The sequence below is a fragment of the Mauremys mutica genome, chromosome 1 (assembly GCF_020497125.1).
Source record: "Mauremys mutica isolate MM-2020 ecotype Southern chromosome 1, ASM2049712v1, whole genome shotgun sequence".
In the NCBI taxonomy this organism is placed as follows: Eukaryota; Metazoa; Chordata; order Testudines; family Geoemydidae; genus Mauremys; species Mauremys mutica.
This window is the reverse complement of record NC_059072.1, coordinates 150433676-150447697: the sequence shown is the minus strand read 5'-3', so window position 1 is coordinate 150447697 and position 14022 is coordinate 150433676. Positions and strand designations below refer to the sequence as shown.

Below are 14022 nucleotides of genomic sequence, written 5' to 3'. Positions count from 1 at the left end.
CTCGTAATCTTTTAATCAGTATACAGGTCTCTGGGCCCTGGTTAAGGCTTCATCCACTATGAATATCTCATTGGTAAACATCTGTTCATAACCTTTTTCAAAAGCTCCTTTGGTTTTAGGATAGTCTCACGTGGTCGCCTTTTCTAAAAGGGGCAACAACCGGTTTTATTTTAAAACCATCTCCTTAAACCATTTTCCCCATATCTTCAGAGAATTTGAAGGGTTAACATCAGCAGGTCTGGTACATATAGTTCTGTGAAAGCTCTGGTTGTAACTCTTTATAAAGTCGGGTAACTCATTAATGTAGCAAAAGGTGTTATGGGCTGTAAAATATCTCCACATCCTAGTTTTTAAAGTTCTATTAAATCGCTCCACAACCCCTGCTTTGAGTTCATTCTTAGTAACAAAATGGTGAACTCCATGCCGCTTTAGCAATGTGCTGAAAGGTTTGTTTAAAAATTCTTTCCCCCAATGGGTTTGTAATTTTTGTGGCATGTGACCTTCGATGAAAATAGCTTTAAAGGCCTTGGATACCTCACCACTCGTCTTGTCTTTCAGGCCTAAGGTCCAGGCATATTTGGATAGAATGTCTACCACTGTTAAGATGTACTTAAAACCGCTGTTGTGTTTGGAGAAACGGTGCATATCCACCAAATCTGCCTGCCATTGCGCATCCACATCTGAAATAATGGTCTTATTTCTTTTAAAACGTATTCAAGCTGGTTTGTGTAAAGTGTAAGCATCCTGGTCTGAAAGCCAAGCTGTTACCTGTCTTCTATTTAAAGTTTTACTATGCTTTTTGGCCACTTGAAAAAGAGGATTCACTCACAACTTCCCCGGGGGTGTAATATATTTTCTTTAACAGAGCCGTCTGCGAAGACATGACTGTTACTGGTATCATCTTTTACTAAAACAATTATGGAGGGGGACACACTCATATTGACACATTTAAATAAGTTTTATTAATTGCCTGGTTTAACGCAATCTTTTACAGCTGCCTATAAAAATGGACGCCATGACCCCTACCATAAGGCAGTCAGAGCTGGTTCATTCTTCCATTTTGTCCTTTTCCAGATTTTCCTCTTGAGATCGGTGTCTCAGACATGAGCAAAAACAGCTGATGCATGATATATTTCCTCACACAGGGCTACCGTTCTCAAAGGCCTCTAGAAAGGCATCATCAAGCTGCTGAGAGATTTTTCAGAAAAGAAACAGCATAAGCACCCCCACTGCTTGTTTTTAGAATTATGCAATCCCGGATCGGTTCCTAACCCCATTACACCCCATCCTTAACCATCGCTTCTTAATCATTCATTTACCCGAGCGACGTCTTTTCCATTCACCTTGTCTGCCGGTGACTCCTCCAATCCATGATCGCCTTCCACCTCTAGCGGGGTGGACAATGAGAGGCTGTCACACTCATCTGGGTAACTCACGAGGGTTTAGGTTTCGGGGTCGGGTTCCTGCGTCTCCATCAACGGTTGAGTCAAAGGGCCCTCGTTGGAACTGTTGCTGATGAAGCGCTTTCTCCACATAAGTCCAAAGATGCTCGGGGCTAAAACAAAGTCTGAAGTTCTCATGGGGGTGGTGAAGGAGTCCATGTTTCCACAATTTCTAAAACATGCATTCTTGGTAAAAGATGGCCTCTTCTGCCCTGGGACTTACAGGGTGATGGCGCTGCGCTCTGATTGGCAGAGGGCGCTGGGAGGAGTTCTTAGAAAAGTCACACAACCCACTTTTGGGTGGTTCACCCCATCCCAGAACCTGCCCTATTTTGGTCAACTCGGCTCTTGGGGAAGTCCTATGTGCCCAAAACCCATCGCGACTGGTAGAGGGCAATGGGAGGAGTTCTTAGAAGGGTCACACAAAACACTTCCGGACGGGTCACCCTGCCCCCGAATTCCTCCCCGATTGGTCAAATCTCCTCTTGGGGTAATCCCCAGTGGCTGAAACCCCTCCTGGTTGGTAGAGGTAGGTGGGAGGAGTTGTTAGAGGGGTCACATGTCCCACTTCCAGATGGGTCACTGCACCCCAGAACTCCCTCTGATTGGTCAAATCTCCTCTAGGGCAGTCCTATGGGGGAAAACCCATCCTGATTGGTAAAGGGCAGTGGGAAGAGTTCTTAGAGGGGTCATATGACACACCTTGCTTCCGGTCATGTAGTGTCTTGACCCTGGAAGTAATACCCCCATGAGGTGGAACTTTTGGTGACAGGTGGGCAGGGTTAAGTGGTGGGGCTAGGGTTTGATTGATGGTAGGCCCCTTTTACTACTAAGAGCAGGATGAATTCCAGCTCGAAGCTGTGGGGGCGAGGGTTACTTTGTAAATTATCAGCTTGGTCCAGGACTGCTTCTGCTGCTATCTCAAGCCCCAACGGTACCTCTATTACTAGAAGAGAACTGGTCTGCGACAGATCTCTCTCCAACAGCCTCTGTGATGAAGGCAGAAGATGCACATACAAAAATATTAGCTTCTCAGCAATGTCCTTGTCACCACTGATTGCTCTCTTGAATCCACCCATTCTTTCATAGGCTTCTGATCTCCTTAAAGTGTTTTTTAGTGTTTGTCTATATCCCTTCAGTTATCTGCTCTTCACAAGCCATCTTAGCACTTCTCCTTTCCCGCGTACATGCTACCTGCTGTAATTTAGGCTTCTGTTTACTCCCCACCCTACCTCTTTTAAAGAATTTTTTTACCTTAAATAACCTCTTGGCTCTTGCTATGATTAGTGGCCTTGCTGGTCAGGAACTCTCTTCACTACAAAGACAATGTAAAGAGCTCAAACTCCCCCTCCCTAAGCAAGAGCTGACTCCTGCAGTTTGTCCTCGGCAGTGTCGCTTGTTAAAGGGAGGTGGGGAGTTTTCCGACATCCAGGGTCACGTGTTGGGAGAGCCCAGGGCCTGCAACCAGAGTGAAGGAAATTTTGGCTGCAGCAACCTTATTCCTCCCTTGCTCTGTGGATTGGGGCTAAGAGAAGTGACACTGGGTCTGCTTGTGGCCTGCAGTTCAGCCTGCGACTCTATGCCAACCCCTGCCCACCCTTCTTGGGCTGACTGCTGCCTCTACAGGCATTTAAGCACCAGGCCTAGGATGGCCTGCTCAGCACCTGGCTGGGTTCTGCCTAGTGAGCAGCTGGCAGGGTCAGCCTCTGACAGAACTAATGCCCATGATGCAGGGGAGGGGTTGGACTACACACTCCAGCCCTGGGATGTGTTTCCTCAGCACCTGGCTCTGTTTCCTCAGCTCTGGTGCAGCCCTTTGGGGCATGATCAGCTGTTGAAGGCAGGGAGGCTCAGAACTAGAATTTCGTATCCCCATAAGCATAGCTGGGGCTGGGGTGGAGTGGGGGTTCGGGTGGTGGTCAGCTGCTCCGTGTGTGCAGAGGCTCTTGGAGCTGCCACTTGCAGGGGGCTGGCAGCAATCCTTGGGAGAGATGGTTAGTGCTGGGTCTGCAACACACCTTCCTGGCGTACGCTAGGCTGGGTTCTGCAGAGTTAGCACCAAATGAGGCTCGGCGCAACCCCCAGCCTCGCCTTTGGCTGGGGCTGCTCAGAGTCCCTGCTAGCGGCACTGCAGCTGGTGAAGGATTAGGAGGAAAAGTCTCCTCCAGCAGCCAGGTCTCCCACATTCTGCTTGCCACTGCCCCCTGCCTGCCAGGAATGACTCACTTCTGACTCCCAGACTCTGCTGACCAGCCATGGCTCCTGCCTGGGCCAGGATGGGAACACCCGATGGGGCAGGGAGTTTCAAACTATAGCCGGGGAGAGGATACCCCAGAACCAGCCCCAAGGGCTTTCTCCCTGGTCCTACGCTCTGCAGGTCACTCCAGCTGGGTTCTGGCTCCCAGCTACCATGCGATGTGGCTGCTGTCCCCTACCCCTAGAACCCCTCCCCAATTTCCCCCCACTCCTCCCAGCACAGCAATATCCCTCAGCCGTGACTTACAGCAGGGCGGGCGGCCCAAGCCTCCTGCTCTTCTCTGGCTTCAATTGTCCATCATGTATCCTAGGGGAGGCAGATGGGCCTGGTTATTTAACAGCATGTAGGGCACCAGCCACCGCTTGTATTTCTGTCCTTCAAGGTGCTCCCTGCCCCCAATCCATCTGGGCAGAGGAGGGGAAGGAGCTGGGTGGAGAGTCAGTCCCCAAGATTATTGGGATCATTTTGCCTTTGGCCTCGTGCCCCACAAAGGCCAGGAGAGGTGTTGTGCACACAAGCCTCACTGGGAGTTGGCGTGAGGCACAGTGTGGCAGAGCTGCTGCCCTGGCTCTTTGCCTGCATGGCTGGTGGTAGCTGGAGTGGGCAGGGAGGGGGCTTCCTGTGAATCTCTCTCTACCCTCCCTGTACAGGCTGCAGGGAGCCCTGGCTGGGGCCAGCACCTCTGTGGTGCAAGAGGGGAACCAGGGTGAGACCTTTGGGAGGCAGGATCTCTCCCTTGGGCCTGCTCCGGCTGCAGGTGCTGGGCTTGCCCAGGGCCAGGACAGAGGAGACCCTCTGGCCGCAGAGCCCTCCCGCCTCTGGCTGCAAGGAGCCTGGGTTCTCCCTTTGTCTCAGGGAGGTGGGAAGGAGTGGGGGGGGTTGGGTGTGTTTGTGTGGGCAGAGGAAGCCAGTCGTCCCCGCCCGCCCGTTGGCAATGTGCATGTGGCACTGGGCCCCGGACTCATGGGGCAGGGAGGGATAATAGGAAGTAGAGCTTCAGCCCTTTTCTTACCTATCAGCTGCTGGGCAGCCGCTGCTCTCAGGGCAGCCTTCTCGCTCAGCCTCCCCGGGCAGTCCTGGAGCTGGGAAGCCAAGAACCCAGTTAGTCCCAAGCCACACATCCTCCGCAGACTGAGGGGAGCTGTCTGCTGTGGAGGTGAGGAACCCCTGGCTGTCAGATCCCTCTCCCCCTTGACTCCTCCCATGGGACAGAGCTGACTTGTAGGGGAGCCATCCTCAAGGGCAGGGTTTGGGGCTGAGTCAGTGAGGGGGCTCCCTGGAGCAGGGAAACCCATCTGTGCCTAGGTCCTCCCACCCCCCTGTCTTGCAGGGCCCACGCCACAGAGCTCACTCACCAGGGTCCTGCAGGTTTCAGTCAGGAAGGTGGGGATGGCGGGGGCCGCCCCCTCGGCCAGCTGGCTCTGCACAAGCATGCGCAGGGGCTGGTAGCCGAGGAAGGGTGCGCAGCGCTGCAATGCCACCTGCATGCCTGCCGGAGAGGGCGAGAAGGGAGCTGGGTGAACCTCCCTGAGTGCAACGGGCTGCCAACTCGCAGGCTCTGGTCATTCCCAGACAGGAGCTAGCACACAAGTGAGGGCAGGGCAGCAGCAATGGAGAGCCAGCCGGCCTCAGCGACCTGCCCTTCCCTGAGGCCCTGCTTGGGTTAGGTCACTTGCTAGGGGCCACAGATAGGCCTGGGCCTGGCCACTAAACAGAGCAGGCTGTAAAATGGAGCCACAGCCATGGAGAGTCTGGCTGGGCAGGGAGGCTGGAGGTGCCTGTGGGGAATGGAGGAGAAGGAAACCCCACAGCTACACTCTGAGAGCCGGCAGAGCTCTGTGTGGGGTGGGGGAAGGCTGGATTACTGCGCGGGTCCTGGGTGCCACAGGGCAGCACTGAGGAGATCTGGGGCTTGGAGGGGGGAGTTTGCACCACTCTTGCCATGTTGTTATAATGCCCCCAGCCACCCCTGCCCCTATGAGCCCTCAGCTGCACTCACCTGGGCCACCTGGGGGTCTCCGTCCTGTAGGTGGATGAGCAGCATCCCCATGCTCTTCTCCACCTCAGCCCTAAACAGGGATGACTTATTGGAAACAAATTTTCTGAGGTGGCCAAAGAGCTCCATGGAGGCCCGCCTCCGGCCGCTGTTCTCCTGCAGACAGGGGGCACAGGGTGGTTAGGGAGGACAGGCTCAGGCCCTCACATGCTTTGGGAATCAGCCTGGCAGCTGCAGAGCCCAGAGAGGTTTCAGCTAGTTCAAATGACAGGACAATTCCCTGCAAACTCGCCTCCTTCCTGCTGGGCCCCAGGGCTGCTGAACAATTGTGGGCCCAGGGCCCAAGAATGATTCTATCCCTGCCTCCCCTGGCAGAGGAGCTGAGCTGCCCCACAAATCCAGGAATGTGCCTGCATCGGACACTGAGCCCCCTCCGCGTGAGGGCAGGTCCTGAGCATCTCCCCCTGTGGGGTGCCCTATAGCGCCATGGGGCCTGCCCTGCTTGGCACTTACATCCTCAAAGAACGTTCTCGCCTGCAGGACCAGGGGTACAGCAACGTGCACCTTCAGAGGCAACTTGGGGTCCCGCAACATCCAGCAGAGCCCTTCTATGGTGCCCAGAACGGGTGGGGTCGCAGCATTTGCATATGGTGCAGACAAAGCTCCCCAGGATCTGGTCTCGCTTTTTCCTGACCTGCAGAGAAGGGGTTGCACACCGCTCGGTGAGCAATGCTCTGTCAGCCTGGGTGTAACCACAGTCCGGGCAAGTCAGCCTACAGCCCAGTCTGCTCCGCAGGAGCCATGGGCTGGGGAGAAGGGGAACCAGGAGATTTCTACCCAGCCCTCTCTGCCTAGTATCCTGCCATTCCATACCCACCTTGTCTGGGAACTCGGTCACTGCGTTCCTGAGGCCGTGCAGCGCTCTGCCTCGAATGTGGATGTTGCTGTCCTCTGTCTGCTGCAGCATGGCCTTCACAACCTGCTTCCGCATGGCCTTGGGATCATTCTCCATCAGCAGGGGGCTGCCGAGGAAGTAAAGGGACCGAACGGAGCTGTCTGAGAGGGCTGGGTGAGGCCAGTGGGTCCTAGCCCAGCCAGAGCAAGGGGAAGGGAGTGTGATCAGGGGCCAGGAGGTGACTAAGATCCATGCCAACTGCTGTTCACGAGATGCTGGCTTCACTGAGCTTAACAGAAGTGACATGAGCAGGGCAGAGCGCTCCCTCTGGTTCCAGTGGGGTGCTCCCAAACCCCACCACAGAGCCCCCAGCAGAGGGATTAATTTACAAGCAATACACCACCAGAATCATCTCTCATTGGCTGACCAGCTATTGGCCCCCTGTTCCATCAGCTTCTGGGCCTGGTTAACCCTCCGCCCTGGTCCTCCAGGTTCACCTCTGTGAACAGAACAGTGCAGGCCATGTGTTCGCCCTCCTGGCTGGCCTGGAGGCTGGGAAGGAGGAGCCATGGGATGCTCTTCAGGGCCCGGTTTGGGTGGGTCACTATGGCCCTGGGAGAGAACAAGAGCTCGTGTTGATGTGTGCATGACAACCCTGCACATGTTGGAATCTGGCCCAGTCCCGGCCACCCGCTCCCATCTCTGCCCCACTGGGCTCCAGAGCGAGAACGTGACTCCTTCAGCCTCTGTCCTCACCTGCTAAGGAGAGCAAACCTCTCAGGCTGGGCTTCCTCTAGCAGCTGCCAGCCTCGCTCCTGGTCCATTAGCTCCACAGCTGGCTGACTGCCCCTGAGGCGCAGCACCCACGCCAGGGCCTGCACGGCTATGCTGGGAAGAGAAGGAGGCAGGAGATGGTGATGTGGGGATGCCTGCTCTCTGGGCGGGGTGGGGGGGCAGGACTCCCTTGCTGCAGCACTGAAGGGATCAGGGTGAGAATAGAAGCTGCCCCACTTCTGCCTTTGGTTCTCCCCTCCCTAACTGTGGGGGGAGTGTCTGCAGATGTGACCTTTGCTCTCCTCCAAAGATGTGAAAATTGCCACCCCCAGGAGACTGACCCTGAGGAGAAAAGTACAGGCAGTGCCTCCCTGAATGCCCTGCTGTCCTGAGCCCTGCCCCCCAGGGCCCACTGCAGAAAAGGGGTGAAGTGGCTCAGTGACAGGCCGGGCCTGTCCCAAAGCCTTCAAAGCAGACAGTAAATAGAGACAGCAGCCAGCTCTGGCCTGCTCCCCAGCTCTGCTCCCCCTCCTCCCGCTCCCAGGCTCAGCTCCCTCATCACCCTGCTGAGCTGCCCACTCTGAGGCGCTCTCTGACTCTCTGAGTATCCGGGGGCAGCTCTGCCCACTCCTAAGCATGAGAAACCTGGATGATCTGAACCTTTGGTCCCCAGAAAGCGTCGGGAGTCCCTGGAAAACGAGGGTCGAAGCAGGAAGCTTCCCCCTCCTAGGGGCTAGCACAGATACTTTGTGGGCGTTGGGATCCATCAGTCCCACACATTACCTGCACGGACTAGCGTCACTGGGCAGGTCCTGCTGGACTCCCGAGAGGTGCTGTGCCGGGGGCAGGCGATGGCGAGGAAGCAAGAGGCGAACAGGTTGTCCTCGCGTCCGTCCAGTGTGTCCGCTTGCCCCGGGGCCCCGATCAGCTCCCACAGGCCGCATGTGGTCTGGAAGGGAACAAGATACAGTCAGAAGACTGTGGCCATGCGCAGAATGCAGCCGGGAGAGAGGGCTGAATGCCAGTGCTGGGAACTTACCGCCGGGAGCAGCCAGGCTGGCTGGGGGCAGCTCCTGTCCTGGGTCTGGCTAGCATTAGCCTGGCCCTTCTCCGGGCTGTCATCCCGCAGGATGTGCAGTACCTCCCTGGTCAGTGTGGGGTCTGCGCCTAGGAATCTCCAGATGGCCTTGATGTGGCTGTGATGGACAGAGGGACGGCAGGTAAGGAATTAACACAGAGGATGGGCCCAGTTGGTGCACACTGGGGATGATGCCCTCCGAGGGGTGACGGGCCAGAAGCAGCAGGTTAAGCCTGCTGGTGGCTGTCCTCAAGGCCTTTCAGGCACTGGCCAGTCCAAAGGGGTTCATACCCTCCTGCCTGTGCACTGCCACAAGGCACTGTGTCGCAGCAAGGTGTGGGCGGAGGTGGCCAGACTCACTTCTCCCAGCTTGGGGGGCCCCGTCCATCCCTTGCTGCCTTCTCCTGATGAGAACCAGAGGGGCTGGGGTTAGAGCCCCCATGGGGGGAAGCAGTGACTCCGGGCTCAGGGGTGGGGGCTGGTGTGAGGAGGTGGGGGGGTTCAGGAGGAAAAAGGCTCCAGTTCTGGCCACACCATGGCTCTGGGGGGGGGGGGGGGTTGGAGAAGGTTGTAAAATGGGCTCTGGGAAGGTGCTGCTGGGCTGGGGGAACCTGGCAGGTTGGTGAATCAGAGAAGACCAGCCTCCATTGGTGGGATGAGGCATCTAAAAGTGTGCAGTGAGGGGGAAGATTCGGGGGAGAGGGCATTTCACAGCTAGGGGGAGGGGGTGCCCCTGCGGTGACATGCTCAGTGTAGGGGCATCTGTGGGGAGCGATGCAGGTAGGCTGGCCCCTCTCCTGCCTCAGCGTGGGGGGTGCCCTGCCAGGAGCAGGGGTCTATGCTGACAGAGGGGGTGATCCTGCTCACATGGGGTCTCTTCTGGTCTGTGTTGTGATGGGGGTGCTCTGGAAGCCTGGCCTCCAGCCAGCCAAGCCATTGCATAGCTGAACGGGGAGGGGTTAGCAGAACAAAGTGGGGGAAGGGTGGCAGCTGTGTTAGGAATAGCTCAGCTGGGGGAGCCCTGAGCCGGGGGTCTCAGAGGACACGGAGCCCTCTAGGGGACAGGGAGGCTAATGGTGGCAGCATGCCCGGGCAGGCCTGTTCCCTGGGGGCCTGTGTGCAAGGGGAGGGTCTGTGAGGCGTGAGCACTCCATGGTGCTGTGGAGTGACCCCATTAAGGGGGGGCTCGGAGGCTGGAGGCGGGTGTTCTATCCTTTCCCTGGGGCTGGTGCTCACCATTTGTAAGGCCAGGGCATCTGCAGGAGGATGCTGACCACGGTCTTGGTGTGCTGTGTAGCCAGTAGGTGTAGGATGTCTCTTGTCCCATCACTTAGCCGCCCCACCCCGGGGTGGGCTCAGTGTGTAGGAAAGAGCCGCGTGGAGATCCTGCACCTGTGGAGGCAAAGCAGGGGCTGAGACCCTACCCCCACTGTGGGTGGCTGGCAGGCAAGGGCCAGGAGGAGCTGGGCAGGCTCAGAAACAAGTCAGCGATCACATGGCTCGGCGAAGGCCACGAATAAACTCTCCTAGGGAGTGACTGAACCCAGGGGGGTTCTGGGTTCGGTACCTTGAAACCCCCACCCGATCCAGCTCTGCAGCACTAAGGGTCCCAAACCCACTGCCCAGTGACATCCCACCCCCCGGATATCCTGGCTGTACCTCCCCTTGTGACAGCACACCTGGGCTGCTTCAGCACCAGAGTGGGATCTAAGCGTCTGGGATGCATTTCCATCCTCTACGTCAATCCGTGTCCACTGGGCAAAGAGTCAGGAAGTGAGCCGGACAAGCCAGACTCCTGGGATCAAAGCCTGCAAATGATTACAAGGCCATGCCCAGCGGCCGCCCTGCAGACAGGGCATGGATGGGTCCCACTGATCAATGATGATAAGAAGGGACGTCTCCCCTCCACATCCTCCCTTGTGCCCCAGGAATTCTAGGCTTGGGGCAAGATGGAGCTGCCCGAGATGTCAGCATGGTGCCTCCAATGCCCAGCCATTACTTGGCCCTGTAGCTCTGATTCTTGCTCTCTCAGCACCGCCTCCATGACGCCCGCCTGCTGGTCAGCGCATTCCTCCTTCTCCAGCAGGTCCAACAGCAGAGTGAAGCTGAAGGGTGTGAGGTCACGCAATGGCAGGTGCTTCGCAATGAGCTGCAGGGAAAGGCACAGGCTGAGTGTGAGCAGCGAGCAGGCCTGGGGAGGTGGGTCTGCTTTTCGGGGAATGGGGACAGAGGCACTGACAGCCTATGCCCATGGCTATGTGAGTGGGCATTGGAGCCCATACCCAGGAATTTCCATCTGCCGGCTCCTCATTGAGGGAAGGAGACAATAACACCCCCTTTCCTATATGCGTGTCTGTTTCTCCAGCCACAGTCTCTTTTACTCACCATAGCAACGTGGGCTGGGCTCTCTCTGCAGCTGGCATCCTTCTGCGTCTTGCTCAGCATGGTCAACACTGCCCCTGTCTTGGTGTACATGACGGCTGCACAAGAAACCAGCAGCGCTCAGGCAGAGCTCTCAGAGCCGGATTCTTCCCCCTCCCCATTGAGCCAGGTCAGAGGTGCCAAAGAGCCAGACTCCGGCCGCAGCTGGGAATGCCCAGCTAGGGTGAGCTCTCAGCTGGCTCCTGGGCCAACTGCCCACCCTTCACCCTGATGTAGGTGTGTTGGGGGTGGGGTGAAATCAGGGGAGGTCCGAGATGGTCCCAGGCACCTGGTGAAGGGCAGATGCCAGGTCAGCCCAGTAGGTACCAACCCACTTCTGCTCCGTGTCCCTCTGGTCAGGGCTGCAATGAAGGCGCCATGTTCTCTCTGCAGCCCTGTTCACTAGGTAACGGCCGGGGCTGTGAGGGCTGAGAAGTGGCGACTGCTTCCGCTCCATCTTACCTTTGCAAGTCGTGAAGAGCCAGTAGAGAGCCTGAAATGCCAGGTATCTGGTGGCCTCCTGAGCATCGAAGGACTGGCTTGTCAGCAGCTGTAGCCCTGCTCTGCCATGGGTTTCAGGTACTAATGGGCCACCAAACAGAAAATCAGGGCATGGGTTGGGGCGAGCCCAGCTCGGTCTGTATCACCCTCTTCCCTCTCTGTGAGTGCTATGAGGAGGGGCCAGCAGGGTCTGCGCTGCTCACCTCGGTGATGGCTTTGAAGCGATAGACAGGGCCGGCTCTAGGTTTTTTGCCGCCCCAAGCAAAAATTTTTTTGGCTGCTCCCCCCCCCGCCCCCAGACATGAGCCCCCCCCCGCCCCCCAGTACCCCCCACTCACACCCCCTGTTGTCCCAGCACTGGCCTCCCCCCCAAATGTGGAATCCGCTACCAGCACACTGCAGCCGAGCCCTGGCCCAGCTGCGACTCTGTCCCCATGCGGGTGGAGCTGTTGGGTGGCGCGGAGCGGGAGTATTCCAGGTGGTGGCACGGCTACGGGGTGGCGCAAAGAACACGGCCCCCTCCCTGGGCTTTGCAGCACTGCTGGTGGCCAAGGTGGATCAGTTCGTGCTCACCGCCCTCACCCTCGACATGCTGGCGGCCAAAGACCTGGAGAGCCCCCTGGACCTGCTGCTCTTCAGCCTCACGGTGCCCTGGCCCAGCCCCGGCAGGAGGGAAGGCGAGGATCTCCGGCTGTGGGGCTACCTGCTCAGCACCGACGAACCCAGTCGGCCGCTCACCTCCTCACACACTCCAGGAGCCCCTCACCACCATCGCAGCCCAGGCTCGGCTCCAGGGGACCCCGTTTCCCTCCCTCCCTGGCTCCTCACACACACTGGGTAGGGCCGCCCAGAGGATTCAGGGCAAAGCAAATTTGGGGGCCCCTTCCATAAAAAAAAGTTGCAATACTATAGTAACATGTATTTGGAAATGTAAAAAATAACTAGTGAAAATTAATTTGTAATAATTTGAAAATACACCAAATACATTATTTAAAAACATTAAATGTTTACTGGTCTGTATACATTTGCAATTACAAAATGGGCTGGTGATGGTTGGTGCCAATGGGCTGTCACTGCCTGGAGGTGGTGCTGCTGTTGCCCAGGGCTGGGTGGGGAGCTGGGCTCTGGGGGGTGCCCGGCTCACAGGGGCTGGGCTCAGGACTGTGAGGAGATGGGGTCGGAGGTTGTCTGGCTCAGAGGGGCTCGCCTCAGAGCTGGGGGTCTGGGGTGGAGGGATGGGGTCGGAGGGTGCCCACCTCAGAGCAGCTGGGCTCAGAGCTGGGGGTCAGGGCAGTGGGGGATGGGGTCAGGGGTGTCCGGATCAGAGGGGCTGGGCTCAGAGCTAGGGGTCAGGGCTGTGGGGTGAATGGGGTCAGGGAGGTGTCCGGATCAGAGGGGCTGGGCTCGGAGCTGGGGGTCAGGGCTGTGAGGGGAATGGGGTGAGGGGGGTGTCTGGATCAGAGGGGCTGGGCTAAGAGCTAGGGGTAAGGGCTGTGGGGGGAATGGGGTCAGGGAGGTGTCCGGATCAGAGGGGCTGGGCTCGGAGCTGGGGGTCAGGGCTGTGAGGGGAATGGGGTGAGGGGGGTGTCTGGATCAGAGGGTCTGGGCTTGGAGCTGGGGGTCAGGGCTGGGCCTGGAGGGTAATGGGGTCAGGGGGTGCCTGACAAACACCTCCCTGAGACCCCCCCAATCCAACCCCCCTTCCCTGGCCCCTGACCGCCCCCCCACAGAACCTGTGCCCCCTCCCTGCCCCCTGAGTGTCCCCGGGACTCCCTGCCCCTTAGCCAACCCCCCCGCCCCGGCTGCTTACCCCCGGCTCACCGCACGGCAGCCGCATGGCTCCGGAGGGGGCTGAGCTCTTCCCCGCTCAGAGCCGCGCGGGGAGGGGGCGGAGCCGCAAGCTCCAGACTGAGCTCAGCTGCCTCCGCTCGGCCCGGAGCTTGTAGCCCCGCCCCCTGACCACGCGGCTCTGAGCGGGGCGGGGCTCAGCCCCGCCCCACCCCCAGCCAAGCTGCTGCCGGGCTGTTTAGGACCCGGGGAAGGAGCGGAGGAGGAGCGGCCCGTCTTCTGCAGCCAGGCGGGGCCGCGCTACTGGTAAGGGGCCATCCAGGGGTGAGCTGCAGCGGGTTCGCATGGGTTCGCGCGAACCCGTTGTTAAATTTAGCAGCCATTTTAGAACCGGTTGTTAAGGGCTGCTGAATTTAACAAAAGTTCCCGCCCACTCCTCTCCTGCTCCGCCCCCTTCTCCTCCCCTTCCCCTGCTTCCTGCGAATCAGATGTTCGCGGGAAGCCTGAACAAGCAGCATGGAGGCAGCCAGCAGGTAAGCTGGGGCGTGGAGGGGGAGGGGAGGTGCGGCTGGCTCAGCAGCTCCCGGTCCCAGACCGCGGCTCCCTCCAGCCCAGCGCCGGCCCGGGGAGTCGGGCCCCGCGGCTGCCGCCGAGCGGCCGGGCCCCGGTGCCGGCCCGGGGAGTCGGGCCGAGCGGCCGGGCCCCGGTGCCGGCCCGGCTCGGGGAGTCGGGCCGAGCGGCTGTGTTGAGAATATTTTGCTAGCTTGGCAGCTGGTAGTGTGGGAAGCTAAGATGTTTAGGTTTTTAGGATGGGTTAATTAGGCTTTGAGCTTTGTTTTGAGAAGTTGGCCTTGGCTAGTTCTATGAAGT

At 58.2% G+C, this 14022-nt stretch overlaps 1 protein-coding gene and 2 long non-coding RNA genes across 4 annotated transcripts in view; all 3 read right to left on the bottom strand.

Annotated features, from left to right (window-relative positions):
* Nucleotides 1-997: 997 nt before the first annotated feature.
* LOC123356532 lies at nt 998-5070 on the bottom strand. Its single transcript, XR_006575381.1, has 7 exons — nt 5055-5070; nt 4712-4781; nt 3946-4005; nt 2697-2900; nt 2381-2431; nt 1344-1555; nt 998-1188 (listed from the first exon to the last, which is right to left on the bottom strand). It is a non-coding gene; the product is annotated as an uncharacterized LOC123356532 (long non-coding RNA).
* A 645-nt stretch (nt 5071-5715) lies between these two features.
* Nucleotides 5716-7460, bottom strand: LOC123356540. The gene is made up of 3 exons (XR_006575386.1): nt 6573-7460; nt 6209-6389; nt 5716-5851 (listed from the first exon to the last, which is right to left on the bottom strand). It is a non-coding gene; the product is annotated as an uncharacterized LOC123356540 (long non-coding RNA).
* Nucleotides 7461-8409: 949 nt separating this feature from the next.
* Nucleotides 8410-14022, bottom strand: part of LOC123356467 — a 31679-nt gene continuing 26066 nt past the window's right edge. For both annotated transcript variants that reach the window (XR_006575362.1, XR_006575363.1), the window contains exons 15-19: nt 11326-11445; nt 10828-10922; nt 10442-10591; nt 9679-9834; nt 8410-8560 (exon numbers count right to left, since the gene is read on the bottom strand). The gene's annotated coding sequence lies outside the window, so the exon portion shown is untranslated. The remainder of the gene's footprint in view (nt 8561-9678; nt 9835-10441; nt 10592-10827; nt 10923-11325; nt 11446-14022) is intronic.